Source organism: Polistes dominula, unplaced genomic scaffold (assembly GCF_049000335.1).
Source record: "Polistes dominula isolate Pdom_NZ unplaced genomic scaffold, Pdom_raw_medaka contig_25, whole genome shotgun sequence".
Classification (NCBI taxonomy): domain Eukaryota; kingdom Metazoa; phylum Arthropoda; class Insecta; order Hymenoptera; family Vespidae; genus Polistes; species Polistes dominula.
Genome location: NW_028301094.1, coordinates 2,437,275 through 2,460,671, shown reverse-complemented (window position 1 = coordinate 2,460,671; position 23,397 = coordinate 2,437,275). Strand labels below are relative to the sequence as shown.

At 28.6% G+C, this 23,397-nt stretch overlaps 1 protein-coding gene across 7 annotated transcripts in view; it reads right to left on the bottom strand.

Moving 5' to 3' along the window:
• tinc (transmembrane protein tincar) overlaps nt 1–23,397 on the bottom strand; it is a 193,659-nt gene that overhangs the window by 78,540 nt on the left and 91,722 nt on the right. The window contains exon 1 of one of the 7 annotated variants that reach the window (XM_089176411.1): nt 7,075–7,167. The exons of the other annotated variants lie outside the window; for them this stretch is intronic. The gene's annotated coding sequence lies outside the window, so the exon portion shown is untranslated. Of the gene's footprint in view, nt 1–7,074; nt 7,168–23,397 lie in introns of those variants that run through there. 7 annotated transcript variants of the gene reach the window in all.

The window sequence follows — 23,397 nt, the reverse complement described above, 5'->3', positions numbered from 1 at the left end:
GAAAAAAATACCAAATTTATATAATAAATTGAATAATGCAAATAAAATAATTAAATAAAGTCTTATGGAGGGTTTCAATGAACAAATTTGAAAAAAAAAAAAAAGAAAATGAAGAAAAAATTAGAATGAAATAAGTAAAATTATAAATAATATTGTATAATTTAAAGAAAAACTGAATATGTGTGATGCACTTTCAAAAAAAAAAAAAAAAAATAAAATAAACCAAACGTTATTCCCCATAGTATGCATTTACTCCTCCAAAGGGAATAATTTTGTAACTGACTTGCCGGAATAAATTTGAAATCCCATGGGGGAAAGAGAAGTTGACCAACACACGAACCGTGGGTCAACAAGCCGAAATTTCCAATTGTTCTGGTACGTGAAGTTCACACGAAAAAATTATAGACAGTTGTTCCACGATCGATACACGAAACAACGTACGAGAATGTTGACTCAATTCAAAACCGTCAAAGATTCTTAACAAAATACAAAACTTTCACAAAATAATCATATTATTTATAATTAAATATATCATAAAAATAGAAACATATTGATCGTTAATTTAATAATTATTTTTTTTTTTGTTCTTTTCTTTTTATCGTGAACAAGAAAAATATTTCAAGCACGATCCCATTAAACGATACGAACACCCTCCCTATTTTATTTTATTCCAATACAACAAATAAAAACAAAAGAAATAATAATGATAATAATAATAATAACAATAATAATAATAATAATAAAATAGAAACTAAATTGTTACAAAATACAATCGTAAGATCCAATTATTCTAGAAGAGTATTTTTGTGCTTGCATGTAAATACATTGGAAAAAATTTCAAAAGGCAGACATAAAGCATGTGGAAATATCGAGAACGAGTAGCTTTAAAAGGGAAAACGTCAAAGGGAAATGTTCTACGAAGGGGAAAATGCTAATAACTGGATCCCACTCGAATATTTGAGAATATTTAAGAAGAGCGCATATACTTGCAAAAGGAAAATAAAAAAAAAAAAGAATAAATAAAGAAGAAGCTCTATAAACTATCATAAATTTCTTATGGCTTTAAAATATTCTCTACACAAAAAAAGAAAAAAGAGATAGTACTTTCTCCTAAAAGAGCTCTCTCTCTCTCTCTCTCTCTCTCTTTCACTCATTCAGTTTCTTCTTAGAATTACAGAATTTCAACAAAATATCCCTAGATCCTAGGGACTACTTTTTTAATATCGTTACGAGTTGGAACGTTAAAAAGTACGTCACTTTTCCTTGAATATCCAAGTAATCTCGCTGAAAGTAGTTCTTATCGAACACGAAATGTACGTTTTTTTTTCCCCACCCCCTTCTATTTTTTTTTTTCAACATTCGTAACTGTACTACGAGAGATGCTTGAAAGCACCTCCAAAGAAAAAAAAGAAAAAAAAAATATAGAAAGAGAAGAAGGATAGGTGATGTTACTCGAGGAAGCAGCAGCCAACCAGACACTTCTTACAATCCCTCTTACAACTCACCCCCAATATCCACCCCCACCCTCTCGCTCACCACCCTGTTTCGTCCTTTTTCTCACGCCTACGGAAGTGGATGCAGACGAGAGAGATCGACACCCCCTCTCTATCCCCCCCTTTTTTCCTTTCTTCCTTAACCCCCTCTTCCACCTCCCCCTAGCCCTCTCCGCATCAGTCCTTTCACTATGGGCATCCTTTATCTCTGGCACTTTTCTTCAATCTTTTCATCTTTTCTGCTATCTGCACTTTCTCTTTTGTTTTTTTTGTTTTGTTTTTTTGTTTTTTTGTTTTTTATTTTATTTCACACCCCTTTCCTCCATTTTCTTTCCATCACGCATTATACGCTTTACCATTTTGCGAAGCGTCAAGTACAATCCTGGAAACAAGAATGAAACGAGGAGGAGGGGGATGGATTCATTGTTTCTTTCAACCTGGATGTACGTATTTTTCATATACCAGGTGTTTTTGTATAACTTGTTTTTTTCGATAATAAGTAGTCAGGTATATCATACTTTTTATTTATATTTAGTTCGAAGAAAATTAATGTGCAACAATTTCTATATAATGTACTATGATTTTGAAATTTTGAAACAATGTTGCATTCTCATACAGCTATAGGTTTTTATTACATTAATTTATTTATAAAATATTTAATTAATTGAAAAAAAAAAGAGAAAGATACAGATAAGTCCAGAGACATCTGTTGGTCATAGATTTCGGTGAATGCGCGGGAACTTTTGAACATAATGTAACCTTTATCTATACGACACGTGAGACAAACTCACTAACATGATCTACAATGATGCGTGACAGAACACAGCATAGCTAATATATATATAATAGATATAAACTATCCTATCTTTCAAGTTGAATGAAACTGCACACATTGTGCAAGATTTTATTAAAATCGGTTTAGTAGTTTAGGAGTCCATTGCGGACAAACAACGTGACACGTAATTTATATATATATAATATACTATATTTTATTGTTAACGTTTTCTAAATTTTTAATGAACACATTTGTTCAAATTATTCCTATTAATATTGTTAATCGTACAAACTTTTAACAAACTGTTCTTGGCTAATTTATTTAATTAATCAGATGTGTAATTTTGTTATCATCTAACGAAAGGTTTTAATTTTTAAAATAAATATGTATATATATATGAAATTTTTTTTATATTTTAATAACAATTAAATGATATCATTTTTAATTGATTTTATTCACAATTCTCTATCGGAAATAAATTGTCGTTCGACAATTCGTTCATTAAGAAATATCTAAAAGAAAAAGAAAAAAAAGGGAATGCAGTTTTAGTCGAATTTCAATCGAAACTCCTTCAAATAAAAAAAAAAAAAAGAAAAAGAAAAAAAAAGAAGGAACAAATGATGAAGCTTTCAATGCACGTTTTCATTCAAGGTTTGGGTGGAAATAGTTAGAACGTTACGCGTTATTGCATCAGAAATGTTGCTCGTTAACAAGGAATTTGAAAATACTGTTATGACGTAACTATATATCTCTTTTTAATTTACATTAACGAATATACGCGTTTAATCGACCGGTAATATTACATCTGCTTGATGTAGACATTTTGTTCTGGCGAATAATAAATTGTAATATTACCATCTCTTCGTTTTGCAATTATTTCATATTGAAATATCCTTTTAAAAAAAAAAATCGAAATAAATAAAGGATCAACGAGATAACAAAGGATTTATTATTTACTACGTAATCAGTTTTTTTTTATGTTTCTCTTTTACTTTTTTTAATAAACAAACGTCGTATCTTACGATTACAAACAACCGTGCAACTTTGTCAGAAAATTGTGAGAAAAATAATTGTCTTCTTTACACACACTTTTCGATGATGAATTATAAACTTTTTTTTCTTTTGTTTACCTTCATCGTCATATTTAAAGATCTGATAATTTCGAAAAGAAAAAAAGATGAAGAAGAAATAAAAAAATTAAAAAAAAAAAAAAGAAATAACCAGTAATGTTGTAGAAGATGGTTGAAGTGCAGAGTGTAACCGCTAAGTCATTCGGTAGAAAGTACGCTATTACGAAGGAAGTATTCGACTTTAATAAGAGCGACAGCTCTTGAGTTATTATTACAAGATACGAGGACTCGTGAAAATCGTTACCTTGACGTCGATGCCTATAACGAGGAGTGCAATTTCGTTCGTTCGTTCGTTCGTTCGTTCGTTCGCGGAACTTTCTAATGAACTCGACTAATTGTACGGAAATAAGAGCGAAAATGCCGACAGACGTCGAACGCGTTACTATTATAAAGACGAAGAAGATGAAGACGATGAAGATGATAAAGAAAAGAGAAGAGAAATGAAGGTAAGGAAGACGTTTCGACAGGTTCGTAAATTTCACGTTAATGTTGCATTACATAAGCAAGAAATGAGAAGATAAAAGAAAAATAATATATACAAACGTATTTGAAGAAATTATTTACTCCTTTAGAAATTTATAAATAATAATACATATATATATAATATAATTATATAAATAATTTTACAAAACAAATTCAATAAAAAAAAAAGGTCGTGTTTTTGCAAGTTAAGTTTAATTTTACTTGAAGTATTTGTTAAGTTAAGTTAATTATGCATAAGTAAGAAGAACAAGAAAAATATATACAAACATTAGAAGACAAATTTAAGCGTTTATAAATTTATAAATAATTATACACATTATATAATAATATATAAATAATTTTACAAAACAAATTCGATAAAAAAAAAGGTCGTGTTTTTGCAAGTTAAGTTAAATTTTACTTGGAGTATTTGTTAGGTTATGTTACTTATGCATAAGTAAAAAAAGATTTAAGCACGTTCGTGAGTTTGATATTTTAAAAATTCGGCAAGTAAAAAATTAGAAGCTTGTAAAAATAATATGATGAAGATGAAACATCAGCGTTTTGATAAATTTGTAAATTTTTCAGTAGAAAATTTCCACTCGATAAGTTTTTTTTTTTTCTTACATAAAAGTAAGAGAAGAAAAAGATGAATCTTTCGCACGTTTTGCGTATTTTATATTTTGAAGAATAGACAGAAATAAAAAAAAATAAAAAAACGAAGAAGAAAGAATCAGCATTGGCACGTAACGTAAATTTTACTACGAAAATTCTTACGATAAGGTTACCACGCATGTGAGAAGATAAAAGATAAGAGAATCCCCCTCTTCTACCCCCTCCCCCCTCCCCAAAAAAATAAGAAGAAGAAAAAGATAAGAAAGAAAAGATAAAAGAAAATAAAAAGAAAGAATATAAAGCTTTCTTTTTCTTTTTCTTAAAAGCACCGAAAGCTCGGTGCGACGTGACCCAGATGAAAAATCGTCTTTTCGTTCTCTGTGCACCAGTCGCCGCGCTGCGTCCATTTTGAAGCCTATCCTCAAACCCACCATCTTACAAAAGCTTCACCATACTTGTGTGAATTACTGACGTTCACTGTAAAAGCGGTTTATGAAACGTTCTTGTCGTTTCTCTTAAACGACGTGCACGTCGTCGTTGTCGATTCCAAACTCACCACATTTTTTTTTTTCTTCTTTTTCTTCTTCATATTTCTATTCTCAATTTTCTATTTCTGCACACACACATATATATATATGTATGTATGTAATAGATGTTATTCTTACAACGTTTACGTTTTGTCAACGTTCTGTCACTGGCAGATTTGAAGCAAAAAATGTTCTCACGATTAAAATGATATTTTTATTTAGTATTTCCATTTACTGAAATATAAATTCTTCATATTATTTTCTTTTCGCATGCACATCCAACTGTCGAATCATAGAATTAGTAAATTTAATCGATAACATTGTTACGAAATACTACGAAATACTACGAAATACTAATCCTATAATTGTAAACTAGTATGTGATTTTGATATCAGATTAAAACATATTTACGAATTGTATATTGTGTATGGATCTCTGAATGCAAATGAAAATTAGATAGAGTTTAATCTATGTTTAACGAAACCCATCGTATTAAATGAAAATCCAATCGATACGGGGGAAACATAATCCTAACATCTCATTACTAACAATACATTTAGTTCAATACAATTGATAAGAACGTTTTCATAATACATCAATACGAACATACGCTTGTCTCGTTATGCGTTAATGTTAATCCACTTATTAAATAAATATTTCCTTTGACTGATGATAACGATGAAAGTGTGACGAATCGTATAATCACGTTAAAGAATCCAGATAAAAAGAAATTATATACGCATCGTGTATAATAACACATGACATTCGATTTCATACATCGTCGAATGCATTCTAATTTTTGTCGGTAACTTTTCAGCTCTCTTTTACCTATCACGAGGTTATTTTCAGTTCGAGATACAAATAATAATAACAATAATAACAATAATAATAATAATAATAATGATACTGTGAGAATTAACGATAGTACGTGAATACGCATACTAAATAGGAAAACATAAATATAGCAGCTCAACACGGGACAAGTTCAACGACTACATGACTATGTGTTTATATTCGAAGTGTAAGGGTGGGGGAAAAGGAAAAGGGGAAAAACGGACGAGTAATGAAATGAAAATGATAAAGAGAAACAACAAAGAGAATATAATATATATTTATAAATGTTCCCACACACAAGTTGACGATAAGAACGAGGAAGTATGGGGGCATGTGAGTTTTGCGAGGATTAGGTGGGATAGGGGAGGAAACAGGGTGGACGGGTGTGAGGGGGAAAGGGGGGGGGGGAGGTTGTATGAAGTGAGCTTTCGTTTCGGTTTGTGAGCCCACGTGTGTGTTGAACGCGTGCACGCGACCATGGCACGCGACTTGTTACCAGTTTTCCTGTTTGCTCGACTACAATTCCTTTCCATTTCTCCTCTCCTCTCCTCTTCTCACCTCTCCTCGTTTACTTTTACCTGGTGCTCGAGTACCGTGAAGTTGGCAAGTAAGAGAAAAACGATCAACCGTAGATAAACATGGGAAATGTTAGTAACCGGTGTTACTACCTTAAAAACGAGGTCTGATAAATATTCTGATATACATACCACCATAACAGAGTTTTGTTATATATAGGGATTTCAATTATCACGGAATTAATCATTAAACGTCGATTATATTTTGTTATATTACTAGTTGTGTCCTGCCACGTGTTACTGTAGCTCATGTAAACCTAAATATGACGTGTCGTATAGATAAAAGTTAGGTTATGTTCAAATGTTCCCGCGCATTCACCGAAATCTATGGTAAATAGATGGTGCTGGACTTAATTGTATCTTTTTCTTTGTTTTTTTTTTTCAATTAATTAATTATTTTATAAATAAATTAATGTAATAAAAACGTAGTTGTATGCGAATGCAATGTTGTGTCAAATTTTCAAAACAATAGTTGAAGTATTTTTGGAGATTAAATGTTAGGAATAAACGAAATGTATATTTTTATATATATATAGATAGATTTTCCAATTATTTTTGAAGATTTGAGGACAAAATATTTGAAATAATTATTTGTCTATCAATGTAATATTTATATGTTAAAATATATTATTATATATAATAAGTATTTTATGTGGATCTTACCCTGACCAACCACAATAACCTTGACAAATTTTTTCCCTCTCTCTCTCTCTTTCTCACTTTTTTACTTGAACTTGCCAATTGGAAGGAGGTTTAAGAAAGAAACTGCAAAAAAAAAAATAAACACGAGCTTTTATATGAGCGAACTATTACCAAGAAGATTGGAGAGTCTATATTTATCGGTTTATACTCGCAAAAAAAGCAAACAAAAAAGAAAAAGACAGAAAGAAAGAAAGAGAAAAATAGTGAAAGAAGAAGAAGAAGAAGAAGAAGAAGAAGCTAGGTTATTTCTCTTTGTTCGGTTCTACCTATTTTCCAACGTGTCTCACAGACTTGGATTCCTTCAGGGCTGAAATAGAGAAAGAGAAAGAGAAAGAGAAAGAGAGAAAGAAATAGAAAGAAAAATAGAAAAGAAAAAGAGAAAGACAGGCAAAGAGACTTTGGCAATTCTCCAATGGGATTTTCAACCGAATTTGTTACCTTCCCTCTCTCTCTCTCTCTCTCTCTCTCTCTCTCTCTTTCCTTTTTATTCATTTTCTTTTTTTTTTTTTTACGTATTTTTTGTTTTCTTCTATTTTCTTTCTCTTGTTTTTATTCCACTTGAAATAGAAAGAGAACGTGAAATTCCAGAGGAAAACGAACAACCACTACCACTACCACTATCACTAGCATTTATTCACTACCACTAATAGTATCCTATCACCATCGTTATCAACGTTCGAACTAGACTGTCGATAATTGAGGTGTCGATGTCTGAATCATATCGGTCGAGAGTAGGTGGACCCGTTGGCAGTCTACCAACTACTCGTCACTATCAGCGTCTGCACTGTTGACCGAAGAACAAAGGTCATTCTCTCTCTCTCTCTCTCTCACACACACACTTTTTATTTCTCTCAACCCTTTCTTTTGCAGTGTAACCCCTGAATGCAGGTCGAGTACTCATCGAACACGACCAGCACGAAACAGCTTGTGCTCTTTAAAACACGATGTGACCATTTAACCATGTGAAATATGTCAAAGATTAAAGTTAAATTTTTAACAAAAAATATAATAGTTCTTCTTGTTTTTTTTTTTTTTTTTTTTTTTTTTTTAATTATTAGAATGAAACAAAAGTTTGTAATATTTTTGATGAATATTTTTAAATTAAAGTTTATTGAAAGAATGTAATTTATATGCATATGTAATTTATAACACAATTTATAAAATAATAAACACAAAAATGTAATAAAGAACTTAATATGGAACTTATAATAAATTTTGTTTTTATTATGTATAGAAAATATAATTCGATGACTTTTATAATAATTTTAAATATTTATTTATAAACAAAAATCTAGGATTAGTAACTGACTAGTTATGCTAGTTTACGAGTTCCTAAACAATAATTAAAATTAAGCAACGTGTGTTCCACGTTTGATAAATGAAAACAAAAGACCATAATATATAAATATAATAATATAATAAATAAATATATATATATGAAAATATATATATAATATATAATATAATAAATAACCGTGTAATGTTAACCTTTTCGGATATTACATTAATAAAGAAAATGACACGAATAAAATAAAAGGAAGATTAAAATGAAATAAAAAAAATATAAATAAAATCATACATCTATTATTTTTCCAAATAAATTTACATGAAATTTTTACAACTTTTCATTCATTTTTCAAACAACTCTGTCAAAATTTCTTGAAAAAAAAAAAAAAATCAAACATGACGATTTGAACAAAACACAACGAACTTGTCAATTCGAATTACCAATTTAATTTCTCCATCAAATTACTTGACTATTTGACCTTTATTTTTTTATTCCTTCTTTTTTATTTTATTGAAAAAAAAAAAAAAAAAAACAAAAACCAAAAAAGGAAGAAATCAATTCCAGTCAGACTCTAATCCGTGTAAATATTTAATCAACGAACATGAAATGCTCATCGTTCCAAATACAACACAACCTAGATGATAGATACTAATTGGGATGCCATGAAGGTTTCATTTTGGTAATTACATTGCTATCGGTAATGGATCGCGTGAAAGGTAAACAAGAGAGAGAGAGAGAGAGAGAGAGAGAGAGAGAGAGAGAGAGAGAGAGAGAGAACGAGAGAGATAGGCTGATAATGGCTTATTCCATGCAGAACTTTATGGTATGTAACCGGAAATACTAATTAATGGACAATACTCGAGATATCTAGTGGATATACACGACTCCTACGAACGAATAATTTCCTAATCAAGGTCACGAGATCATAGTGAAACGAATTTTTGATCAAAAATAACCGGTCCCCTTTTTACAAGGGGAATTGCTGTTATCAACTCGCTTCGTTGAACTCGATCGTCGTTTTGAATCTTAAAAAAAAAAAAAAAAATAAAAAATATATAAAATAACTGGAAAGAGAAAAAAAAACTTGTATTGGAAAGTTTCATTATATTATTAGTTTTTGTTTTGTTGAGATCAATTGAGATTATATCCGTGCTCACGTAGTATAATATTGTAGTACAATCTCGTAAATTCTTTTCTACTCTCTTTATTTTCCATCTTTTGTATTTCTATTTCTATTTCTATTTCTCTTGCAACATATCTTCTCGATTTACGATAATCATACGAAATTATAGACACTGTAAAATAAGTTATATGGATTAACTTTAACACGTACCTACGAGAACGTGCAATTCTTCTTTGAATTAAAAAACATTATATGTGTGTATGTGTATGTGTGGTGTGTGTGTGTGTGTGTGTATGTTACGATGCAATGCTATGATATAGTCTTGTTCATGCTTTTTTTTTGTTCCAAATACATTCTCATATTTTCTCTCTTTCTATTTCTTATCATTTTATTATCAACACATTTTGATAACTTTTAACATATTCAACTTGACTTATATATATATACATTTCAACAAAAATCACAATTGAACACTTGTGTGCGTGACCAATCTCAAATCAAAAATTAAAATCATATTAAAGTGTCACAATATTATCTATCACGAATTCTAATCTCACGTGTTTCAATCTTATTTGCTTTATTTAGAATTCAAAAAAAAAAATATCTTTCGTTTCACTTATTTTTTTTCTGTATAAAAAATAAAAAATAAAATTGAAGAAATATTTTTAGTTTCGTATAATATATTTTTTTTTTTTGGGGAAAGATATGAACTATTTGTATGGAATCAGTATGATCACGGATTGATCAGTAATCGTATCGTATATTCGATACTCTATGGATTATATATATATATATATATATAGAGAGAGAGAGAGAGTACTATGATGAACGAATGGAATATAGCCTGAAGTGTAACTTCAATATTCCACGGATGGGTAATTGATTGACGTTCGGTTGGACGGGCGGATTTTGCGGATAAATTTCTCGTTGGCAGCTAATTCGACTACTCTCAGAACCCGGCTTTCCACCCTCCCCCTTGGACCCCCTAGTACGGTTACGTACATTCACTGATTCGATTCACATATGAGAGAGATTCTGAGAGGGAAGATATTTTGAGGGGTAAGAGATTTCCTCGCTATTGGAAATGATACTGTAAATTTGATTACGGGTTACATCGGACACGTAGTGAATTTCGTATCAAAGTTAAATTAAATCAACTAATTTTTCTTTAACAAAAAAAAAAGAAAAAAATGAAAAAAAAAGAAAAAATAAATGAAGAAAAAGGAAAGATGCGTGAAACTCAAAGGGATTGAGATTACATTTTTTAAGTTGTTTTTTTTTTATGTTGGTAATTTTATTAAATTATTTCATTATTTTTGAGTGCACATTTATATTTTATTTGATTGGAAAATTTATTATATTTTTAAATTAATTAATATTATGGTAATTTTGATTTAATGTTATAAAAAATATTAATTCCTAAATAATTATATAATTTATATAAATATTATTTATATTATAATTAATTATTATTTTATATTCTATATTATATTATAAATATATATAGTATATATATTATTAAATATATGTACTGTATAATATTATATAAATTATTAATATTATATAAGTTACAAAAACTATATAAATTATTAATGTTATATAAATTATATAAAATTTTTAATTAAATAAAAGCCAAAAAGTGAGATTAACCAAAACCAAATATATATATATATATATATATATATATATATATATATATATATATATATATTTTTTTTTTTATTACACTCGCAACTCTCTTTTTTTAACTCAATCTAACGTGTGTGTATATTAAATATTTTTTCAATATAGAATTAAATAATAATTCATTAATATAATAACACTAATAATAATAAGAATAATAATAAAATGAGAAACTAAAAGATATAAAATAATCTAAAATCTTATTCATGAATTATTCCCATGATATAAATATAAAATTCTTTATACCTAAAAATATAAAATAACTTTTCTTTTTTTTTTAAAAAAAGATAGAAAGGAGCTTTCATCTTGAGTATAACAAACGAGTTAGCATAAGAACGATACCTCAGAGAGAGCCTAGCCCGTAAAATAGAACGCGTAGCAGGTATATGGGGGTGCTCGGGGGGGGGGGATGGGGGCCGTATGGCATTTTCGTTGAACTTAGTTTTAACATTATCGACGCTCTTGGAAAGTTACGAAAGGAATAGCACAGGAAGATCTCGTAAAAGAAGAAGGTTGGGCGTGATATACGGTTAGTAGTTTTCATAGCCACATGGGAGCCAAAATAGGCTTTTCAAATGTCCGCGTGTCGTACCGGAAGCCAAAATAACGTGAGCCCTATGTTACATCGTGGGAAATCTTCACACGTGTTGGGAATGTTATATGGTATCTTATATTTCACACTTTTGCATTAATAAATTAACGAGAAGTATTGTCTTATATTTTTTATTCTGTGCGAATGTAAAAACTCAAAAGATTTTACGTTACTTCAAATCATTCTTTTTATTTGTTTAAATAAAAAAATAATCTTTATTGTATGTATGTATGTGTGTGTATGCATAAATACTGTCAAGTAAGAAAAATAAATTGCTTTTATTGATTTTGTGAGTTAATATTAGCTTCATTTTATTTTTATTTGTACAAATTGTTCAAAAATCAATCGTTGTTCTTATTGCATATACATTGTATTGTATATGTATATATTATTATATATTGTAAATATATTATTTATATATTAAATTACTTATTGTATATATTAAAACTTCGTATCGATATAATAATTAATTATAATTAATTTTATTATAATAATAATAAATAAAATTATAATTACAATTATTTAAATTATAATAATATTTTATTATTATAGTATTAAAATATAAAATTATATTTTTAAAATATAAAAACATTAAATATTTAAATATTAAATTTTTAAATATTAAATTTAAATATTAAATTATAATAATATTCTATTATAATAATATTCCTTTATAAATTGTTTTCATAAAGATGTTAGATATATAAACGATAATTAAAATATCATCGTTAAAAATTTCCAGAGGAAATAATTGTCATTAAATTTATTATTTAATAAAAGAATCTATATATATATATATAATTATGAAATTTTCATTAAAGATTTGCCATTATCGACTTCTCCTTATTATCGTATAAAAATAAAAATAAAAATAAAAAGAAAGTAAACTACCAATCAGTTTTAACATAGTGGTCATGAATGAAAATGATGTTCAAACGAGTAATATTCGAACAAGAATGTATCACTCGCATTATTCTGTATCTCCGACAAATTACATGGTAATGGGTTGAGTCCATTATCGGGAATAACGTGTTTGTAAAGTTGATATATCGAACGACGAAGAGGAAAAAGAGAGAGAGAGAGAGAGAGAGAGAGAGAGAGAGAGGAAGAGGCCAGGTGCATAGCGAACACCTTGCCAAGTTGTAGGCGTGAACTATGACCTTGGCCTTTGGAAAGAACTTCATCGATCGACATTCGCATTAACTTCGTCGTTTCATTTAATTAAATTTTTCTTTTGATCGTTGTTACTTCTATTAATGATGTTTAATTAATTATTAACATATATATATTAATAATTAATGCATTGAATTACAATTATTACAAATTTGTATAAAAATTCTATATAAAAATATTACAATAATTAATGCATTGAAAATCTTACATCTTGCTTGAATAAATAAATTGTTAAAAAAAAAAAATAAAATTCTGCTAAATTATGTTAATATTATATTATAAGTATATTGTCAAGATGATTATTATTTTCTATGAAAGTAATTTGTGAATGAGATTAACACGTGAAACTAGTGGAATCTAATTATAACATATCCGATACTTTCTATTGAATTTCTCTTACATTTTATGTATGTGTATTATTTACGCATAAATGAAGAGAGAAAGAGAGAAGGAAATAAAATAATAATAAAAAAAAAAATATCGTGAAACAGTTTGATCTAGTAATAATTGTTTGACAGGTAAGTTTAAAAGAGAAAGGTTCTATCTGTTGTATCTTCTTGCAATATAGAAATCGAGATCAAGTGTAGGTAAGTGTACTCCGTTGAGAGATTATTTTTTGTTATTTTTAATATTTTCCTTTTACATGTCTGACGTCGCAATTATTCTACGATTGGAAGGTATACAAGAGAAATATGGATAAAGGCAGAAGCAGAAGAAAAAGAAAAAGAAATGGAATCGGAAACGAGATATTATCGGTATTTCAATTTTCCATGAAACCTGACACGCATACGCACACAAGCACAGATAATTTCCGTCGGGATTAATCAAGTACTTTGATATACCTTAGCAGTGCGTGTCGTTACGCTAGATTGACTTTTAATAACACAATTATAAGCTGCTTGCGATCGATCGTAGAAACGATCGGATTTCAACGTAATACGAATGATCGTATGTGACCAACCGTCAGAAACGATATTATATTATTCTTTTCTTTTCTGTTTTCTTTTTTTTTTTTCATCAAATCATTCGATAACATTTTCCGTTGGAATTTATTTAACCGTGTAAATTCTAAAAATATAATAAAACATTTCATACACGTGCGTAATTATAAATGGCATTTATGAGTTACCTAATAGGTTGATAAAAATTATAGAAAATAATGATATATATTTCGAAATATTATTCTATTCTTTGTCTATTTGTAATAAAATATCCTGTAATATAAATAGAGTCTATTAGAATACTAAAGTAATTGTTAATTAATCGAAAGGAATGTGTATTGATGTTTAAAAACACCAAGTATATGATCACAGTATCGTCCACTTCGAGATTCAACTTCAGACTGATGCATTGTCTTTTATCAAAATACTTTTATTCAATGTTGCTTATATGACTTTCTGAATGTTACACATGTGCAAAATAAAAATAATTCATCTAATTAATCAAATTTCAGATTATAACGTTCTAATTTTGTATCTTTTTGCATTCTAATGTAATTATTTTATCGCACCTGCACAGGTGATGACTATGAGGATTAAATTGTCCTGTAATGTATGTAGAGTGTATTAGAATATTAAAATAATTATTAATTAATCGAAAGGAACGTGTATTGTTCCTGAAAAACACCAAGTATATGATTCATGAACCTTCCTCTTCGAGATTCACCTTCAGACCGGCACATTGACATCTATCAATATACTGTTATTAAATGATGTTTATAGATCTTTCCGAAGCCGAAGCTAACCGGAGTAAGTTGAAGTTAGCCAAAGTTAGCCGAAGTTAATCGAAAACAGCCGAAGTAAGCCGAAGATACCCTAAGTTACATGAAGTTAGCAAAAGTTACTCTTACTTTCATAAGGCACCACGGGTCAGTCTGAAGGTGAATTTCGAGGAAAACGATGCTCCGATCATATATTCTAAGCTTTTAAACAACAATAGATACTTGCATTAATTAATTAACAATTATTTACAGTATATTGAACATTCTTTTGGTATATTTACCCCCACTCATTCTTTAATAAGCAAATGAATCTTGCAATAACTATCGAGATCGATGTATTTCATAAATACACATGCATCAAACTAATATTAGAACTTTTTATAATTTAATTTAACAATTTATTGATTATCGATTCTATCTTATATCAAAAATTAAAATAAAATAGATATTTGAAATTAGAATATATTAAAATATTGATGAACAGTATTAGTAATGTGAAGTTTGCTCTTCGTTTGATCCTATCATACTTGGTAGAAACTACGCCTAACTTCGTATCGATCCGGTCGCGTTGGAAACGACGAAACGATGAAAAGTATCGATTATACTTAAAATTCGATACAACCAACACCAAACGAGATAATAGTAATCGATATATTACATACATACACACACACACACACACACACACTTGTATTCATATTAACGTATGATCAAAAATATAAGATATTTTTTCGTTAGATTTACGATAGAACACGATAAAACAAAATACAAACAGGTAAAAAACTTGTTCAACCGTCAAAGGATTTCAGACACGAAAATCAATTTTTTTACCAATGTATTCGTGCACTGATGCGTGGAACAAACAAACACAGGTAAAATACCTCGTTTCCTATACGCCATACCATCACTACATCACACCATACCATAACACCACAACCCACAACCTCGACAATCTCTCGGGACTTGGAAAAATAAATTTTCCCTTTGCCTGTTTTAAACTACAAGAAGTAAACCTACCGAGACTTTGCAAGAACAGATCATGCGAGAAAACAACATAATTGAAATGATTATTTTAAATTGTAAAAACCTTTAACTTTCATGTCATTTACAATTAGTGTATTGACTCTTGTCTTTTTTTTTTTAAAAAAAGAAATATGCCACTGATAAAAACGTTCTTGAAAAATAACAAAAATTACAACAAATAAAATAAAAGGATAATACGAGAACTTGTATGCCAAGTTAGTAAAAAATAAACAGGTAAAGGAAGAGAAGAAGATATTGAAAAAATAAAAAATAGAAAAAAATTAAAGCCAGTTTGGTTTAAGTACGTAAAATATACCCCTCTCTCTTTTTTTCTCTAACTCTTTCAGTACAGGAAAGAGAAAAATACGAAAGGAAGCACAAATTCTCGTTTCATAGGTGGTGGGTATCCTTCAACGTGTACAAAAATACACCTGTAAAGAGAAATGAAAACTCAGGACGATTATCTGTACGTATAACCCAACGAGCAAGGAGAATGGAGACGCCCGTGCACACGTATGCACACGTATGCACACGGGTATAACTGAAGTTTTATGAGTAGAACTATTTCCAGACTGGTCGGTTCAACGAAACCAATGTTTTAGCTGGAAAAAGAAAAAACAAAAAAGAAAGAGAAAGAGAGAGAGAGCAGAACACCAGCTATACGTGCTTTCGTCGCGTTAACACACTCTGTTTGGTCTCATTTTAGCAACACACGTTGGCACGCACGATCTATAAACTTAATAATTTCAAGGAAACTCTAACGATTCCTAATTCGTTGTAAAAAGGTTAACAAACTCTATATAACTTGTTTTTATTTTAATTTTCTCTTGACTTTTTGAAAATATATAAAAAGTGGTTTTATTAAAAAAAAAAAAAATAAAGAAAAGAAGAAATGATTATATTATATATATTTATTATAGTAATTATTTAAATTTATTATAGTTTATTATTTTTATTAGTATCGTACTTTGATATTTAACAAAATAATCGAAAAACAGGTAATAATTGTATTTCATATATTTTTATTTATTTTATTATGCAGGTTTTATAGAATTAAATTTAAAAAAGAATATATATATATATTAAATATAGGAAATATTTATATTATTATTAATATAAATATATAATATATATTTATATTATTAAATATTAAATATAGGAATTTATATTTAATTTAATTAAATAAATAAGGAATTTATATTTATATTTATTTATATATTAAATATAAGAAAATAATAAATTGTTAAATATTAGATTATTATAATAATATTTTTCGTATATTTTTTCTTACTATTTAACATCTGATTTTATTTGCATTGAAATAATTAACACGCGTTGTTTTATTAAAAATTAACTAACTTGTCTGTTATAAATGGAAACAAATTATTCCTTACGAATGATACGTACCTACAAATCCATTAATTAATATAAATATATTAACAATTTGTTATTGATATATGAAAATATAAAATAAAATAGAAACAATTATACAGTTATTCAATTAAATATTAAATATTAAATTCGATAATACAATTATTTATTGCTAATAATAATCATCTTGTAAAAGATTAAATAGTAATATCATTGAACAAACTTAATCGATTGAATTTGAATGGATGGGGAGGAGGGAGGGAGACTAATCCGACATACAAATTGTATCGTGTAAAAATTCAACAAGATCATACCCCAATTCATTTCCCTTTCTTGTCTTTATCGTATTTTCTTTTTTTTTCTTTTTATGCTTTTCATTATTTCCATTTCCTCTTTTAGACAAACGGAAAGAGGGGAAAATAACCTAAGGATACTCAAAAATCATTCCGCGCACGTGCTTTGGTAACGCTACGTAGAACGAAAAGTTACTATAGAATGTTTCTTTTCTCTACTTCTTCCGCCTTTTCTTTTCTTTTCTTTTTTTTTCTTTCTTTCTCTTTTTCTATGGTCGATCGATAAAGGTTGGTTTTGCTCGCTCGAGAAGAGAAGGAACAGACTGAGAGAGCAGAAATACGAAGGACCCCACCACCATCACCACACCGATTCCCCCCCATTGCGATGGACGAGGAATAAAAAAGAAAAGAAATAGAAAATAAAACGCAAATCCTACATCCTGCCAGTCAGTTCGATTTCTAAAAAACTATGGTGGTTCTTTTTTCTTTCTAGTACACGAGTTTTATTCCTTGTTACTTACTACATAAAAAAAAATGTCGACTGTTAACTAAACATGTTATTCTTTTTGTCGAGTGTATGTAAACGAAATAAACTTATTTCAAAAATATCATTCACAATATTTTCACATAATTTGTTTTTTTATTAATAAATATGATTTTGTATAAAGTATATTACTTGTATTATTTTTGCAAAAGTTCCATAGATATTAAATGAACTGTAAAATATTGATACAGTTATGTGTATTTTTTTTATTTTTTTTTTATAAAAATTAGAAATGTATTGGAATTAAATAAAATTATTTTGCAACGTAAACAAAATAAACTAATTTAAAAAATATAATAAATTATTATAATAATTTTTTTTGTTAAAATATAATTTTGTACAAAGTATACAACTTGTATTATCTTCGTACAAGTTTTATAGATATTAAATAAACTGTAAAATGTTTATACAGTTATGTACATTTTTTTGTTTTTTAATAAAAATTAAAAATATTTTGAAATAATTTTCCTGTAAAACCTAAGCACAATATTTCAAAATATTTTTATTATCAACTCAATAGTTAACGAATGTTTATTTACAGTACGCTACGTTTATTTGATCCAACAAATTCGTCGCCTTGAGAGATACTCTAATTATATTGCTCTAGAAAGTTGGAAGGGAAGAAAACGATCGAGTGAGAAAAGAGGAAAGTTTTTCCAAGGTACAGTGAGGGGTTTCTCAAACGATGAGTCATCTAACAATAGAAAGAGAAAGATAGATACAGTACTTTTGCCATCCCCTCATTTCTATTTGATTCATCAAATTCGAACCGAAACACGTATATACAACCCTCAAATTTCTTCACTAATATACACGCGTACATACATACATACATACATACACACAATACATTCCATTTACGTGTTAACACATACACGATGAATTGAAAGTACGAGCAAATTACGTTAGTTTCGTGTACGATGTTATTTTCACTTGATGAATGGAGAGACAACTATGGTTGATATCTAAAGTACTTACATAGTGATCGTTATATTCAACTATAATTTTTATTACATTCGCATTCTTATAGATAATTGAAGGTATTTACGAATGGAGAAAATCGATAATACTCAGATAATAGTATGTTTCCGTTTTCTATGCACATTTCTACTATAATTCATCTTAGATACTCGTATACTCTGAATAACACCTAAACGAGATATATATGTATATAATTAATGAAATTTTTTTGTATTTTGTGTTTTTTTTAACTTAGTACATAATATAGTTTTAATCGCGATTATTTTGTATTTTTTATTAATAATTTAAGGATTTGTTATTTAAAGGTTATGTAGGTCTTTAGGTATAGTAAGTTTTTAGTAGAGATGGCGTTGTATTACAATTCAATTATTTTTCAGGTTTTTTTTCAGATTTACATATAACTTAACTAACCTTACTTTTTATATTTTTTCCTGTATTATTATATCATGTATTCCATTATAATAGTGATATTATTTTGTGTGTTGTTAAAATTTACTAAATAATTTAGAATTATATTAAATTAACATTTTATAACAGACCTGCAGCCAACGTTTGATCAGAGCATCCTATTATGTAAGATTGCAATAGATGGCATTGTATTGCAATTCAATTATTTCAAATTTACATACAACATAACCTTACTTTTTATTATATTCTTTCCTGTATTATTATTTTGTGTGTTGTTATAATTTACTAAATAATTTAAAATTATATATTAAATCAACATTTTTTATAACAAAGCCACATTAACACGTGACCAGAGAGCATCCTAACATAAATAACTTCAAAGAAATAAAATAATAAACCTGTGAATATTGAATGCAGATGACAAGTAATCGCTATCACTTGACTAATCCCAAAAGAGCAAGCCGAAAATGTTTCGGCATCTCCGGAATGAGACGATAAAAGTTTCATGCCCTTGCACTTTATAGCCCCAAGACGTCACTTCGAGCACGTAAATGTAACAGGGGTTTTCGGGGAAGGGGGAGGAGGATTCGAGGTGGTTGGTAAAAGATTCGACGTTCCTCAGCAGACACGATGATTCACAGACTAGGAAAAGAGGGTTGGATTGGGTTGGGTCTGTGTCTGTCTCTCCCTAGTTTTCAACCCTACGATATGATTTAGTCTGGTAAACAAGTGATAGATAAAGATAGGAAACTATACTCTTCATAGATTTTACACTTTCATCTTGGGACTATACCATCGCTTACGTTTGTTGGATTTCCCTCAACCCCCCATTTGGCAAACATCAAGGAAGAGAGTGAAAGAAATAAATAAATAAAGGACAAACAGATTTTTTCTCACGATTTTTCACGCGACACGATACCAAATCAACGTTGCAAGCACGTTCGACAAACTACGCGTTATGAATAAGAATTAGAACGGTGCGTATTAAAAAAAAAAAAAAAACAAACAAACAAATAAAACGAAGAAGTGGATAAATAAAAAGGGGGAGAGTAAAAATCAACGATAATATTATCGGAGAGTGCAATGTGTGATTTAGGTTTATAAGATTTATAAGAGAGTTATGCAACATTAATTTATGTTTAATTAATTTTAGTAATCGTAGAAAAAAAATATGTTGACGATATTATTTTAATAAATATTTAATTGTAGTTTTGTGAATAAAAATAGTGTATCGTAATTTGAAACAATAGATTTGAAAAATTTATTCCAACGTAAAGAAACAAAAACAAAAAAAAAAGAATATGAATAAAAATAAATAAAAAAAAAGAAAAAAACAAGAATAATCTGAATATAGGACTTTCATCCATAGGAAAATTAATTGCTGCTGATCTATCTCTCGTTTTATCGACAAAATAGAAGTACCGACAATGAAGACCGGTTTGGTTTGATTCAACGTGTATATAGTTTTCCTATATAAATACATGTATACATATATGTATAAATATATATATGTGTGTGCACAACTCGAATACAGCTGGTGTTTCGCGCATCGAAGCATATCCGGAAGCGGAACGAGATCTCTCGGTGGGTCCACGAAGGCTCGTAAATTCAACGTGAAGCTTCTGCAGGAATAAAGCTAGCCGTTAACTGAAGAGACACTAGGCTGACTACTACCAATACATACGTATAACATATACACATGTATGTTGTTGCTTTATGTTTATATATTGGTTGTGTATATTCGTGTGTGTTCACTCGTGTGTTTATTGGAACATGAGGAAGCAACATACGTTCGTTCGGCAAGATACTAAGTTATTGGTTGAAGTTAACGGAGCAACTCGAAGAGGAATTTTACGGTGACATCGTTAACGTAACACCACCTGTGCTCGGCTAACAGTATACAAAAAGATTTTTTCTTTATTTTTCTTGTTAATAAATAAATCTTGAATACTTGAAATACCTGATTATTTTCTCAATGTAATCCTGTGATTGGGAAATAAATATTGAAAGTTAAACTAAAGGGTAAACAAAATTATTGTTTCTTGGTGTTATAGTTTTTTTTTTGGTTTTATTTTTTTCTTATTATTTTATTATTATCTTATTATATTTTATTATATTTATATTTATTTATATTTTCTTATTATATATTTATTTTTTTAATATAATTATAAATATACACAATATAATTTTAATAATTAATATAATAAATTTATTATTATAAATATTAATATAATTATATTAATACTATTATTAATTAATAATAATGTGAGATATATTCTAATATTTAATATATATATATATAGAATATATTTTATTATATTTCTTATTATTTTATTATATTTGTATTTTTATTTATATTTATTTATTTTCTTATTCCATCAAAAATTGATGATACTATTTATTTAATTAAATAATAATTGGATGACATTAAATAACGATCAATGAAATTGTTGATAACGAGAGAAAAGAATTGCTATTCAAACATAAGGATAAAGCGAGTATTGAACACACTAATTAAACGATGTTAGTGGATTATTACCAACGTTCTAGGATCCCAATGGAGATCTTCATACACAAGTTGCATGTGTACGATTGACTAGGAGAGAACAGACAGGAAACCAAACAAGCTTTGAATATACGTAGTCAATCATCTCGATTCTCTGTTTAATCGTTCGATATTATCCCAATTGTTAAATCCAATTGAACATTGTTTCGATATATTTTTTCATTATCTTTGAAATATCTTCTTAAAATATATATATATATATAATATTTCCAATTAAATAGAATTATAACAAATCATTAAAGTATATTAAATCAAATATAATGTCGAATATATCTATTAATCAAATTAAACATTAATTTAAATTAAATAAGAGTTAAATTAATTAATAATTCAACATATATTGATCTTTTCAATATTCCAAGATGTATTTATCGATTTGAATGGATTCGGTAGCATTCAAGCAACGCACAGAATCCATCGAGAACTCACCAATACGAAAGCTTAATGTCACGAGATAGTGATCACAACGTTCCTGGTTAATCGTCAGGAATATGGGATCGTATTAGAACCGTCCCGATGCATTACGACCACACGCTAAGAGTAGATTGCCTTGGATAGGGTTAGAGTGATAGTTTCGAAGGGCTTTCAAATGCTATTTTGCTCGGTTCTCTGTGAACAGAATGCACCATCTAACTTTATCCTTTAAAAAAAGAATAAAAATACTTAACCAAAAGTACTAACAAACTTAAATAGTTTTCAGGAGAACACAATTTTATGTGTGTGCTGTGTGTGTGTGTGTGTGTTTTAATAAAATAAAAAATAAATTAGACAAACTCTGTATCCTTGTATTGATTTCACTTTTACTTTCAATTTTACTATCAAATGAGCCTGTTTTTTAAATTCTTATTAAATCTGGATCCCTATTACTATCACTATCCTTCTCTTACTCTAGTTCGTGAATTTAACTGACACATTTTCACGCTTCGAATGCTAGGAACGAATATCGTTAAGGTCGAGACCGTTTCGAACTGACGAAATTTGTGGGTAAGCCTTCCGGTTAAAACACAGTGTGTGCCCTTGGTGAGAATGGTTTAGCTACACATCTGGCTAGCTAGCTAGCTAGCTAGCTAGCTAACTAACTAACTAACTACTTTTCAGAGAGGGTAGATAATAGGAGAGAGAGAAAGTGCAGACACGCGTGGAACGAAGAAAATCTGGTCTCCTCTGCTCTGCTCTGCTCTGCTCTGGTTAGGGTTATAACCAAGCAAGACGCGTTAATGAATATAAACGTGCTAACCCTAGATCTTCCCAGTAATTCCAAACCAAGATCAACGTTCCTTCAAACTAATTTAATTCTTTTTTCGTTGATTGATCGACAGGTTTTTTTGTTGCTTTACTTTTTTAGCAACAAAAGTTTCTATTTGTTTTTCTTGCAGTGAACTGCAAGCAAATTTTATTTTTATCTAGCTTTTTTATCGTAAGAATAATTATTCAATTTATATTTTATTCTTTTTTAAATAATTGTATAACTGTCACTAAGTTATTTATTAACAAAAAAATAAATAAAAAAAATTGTAGA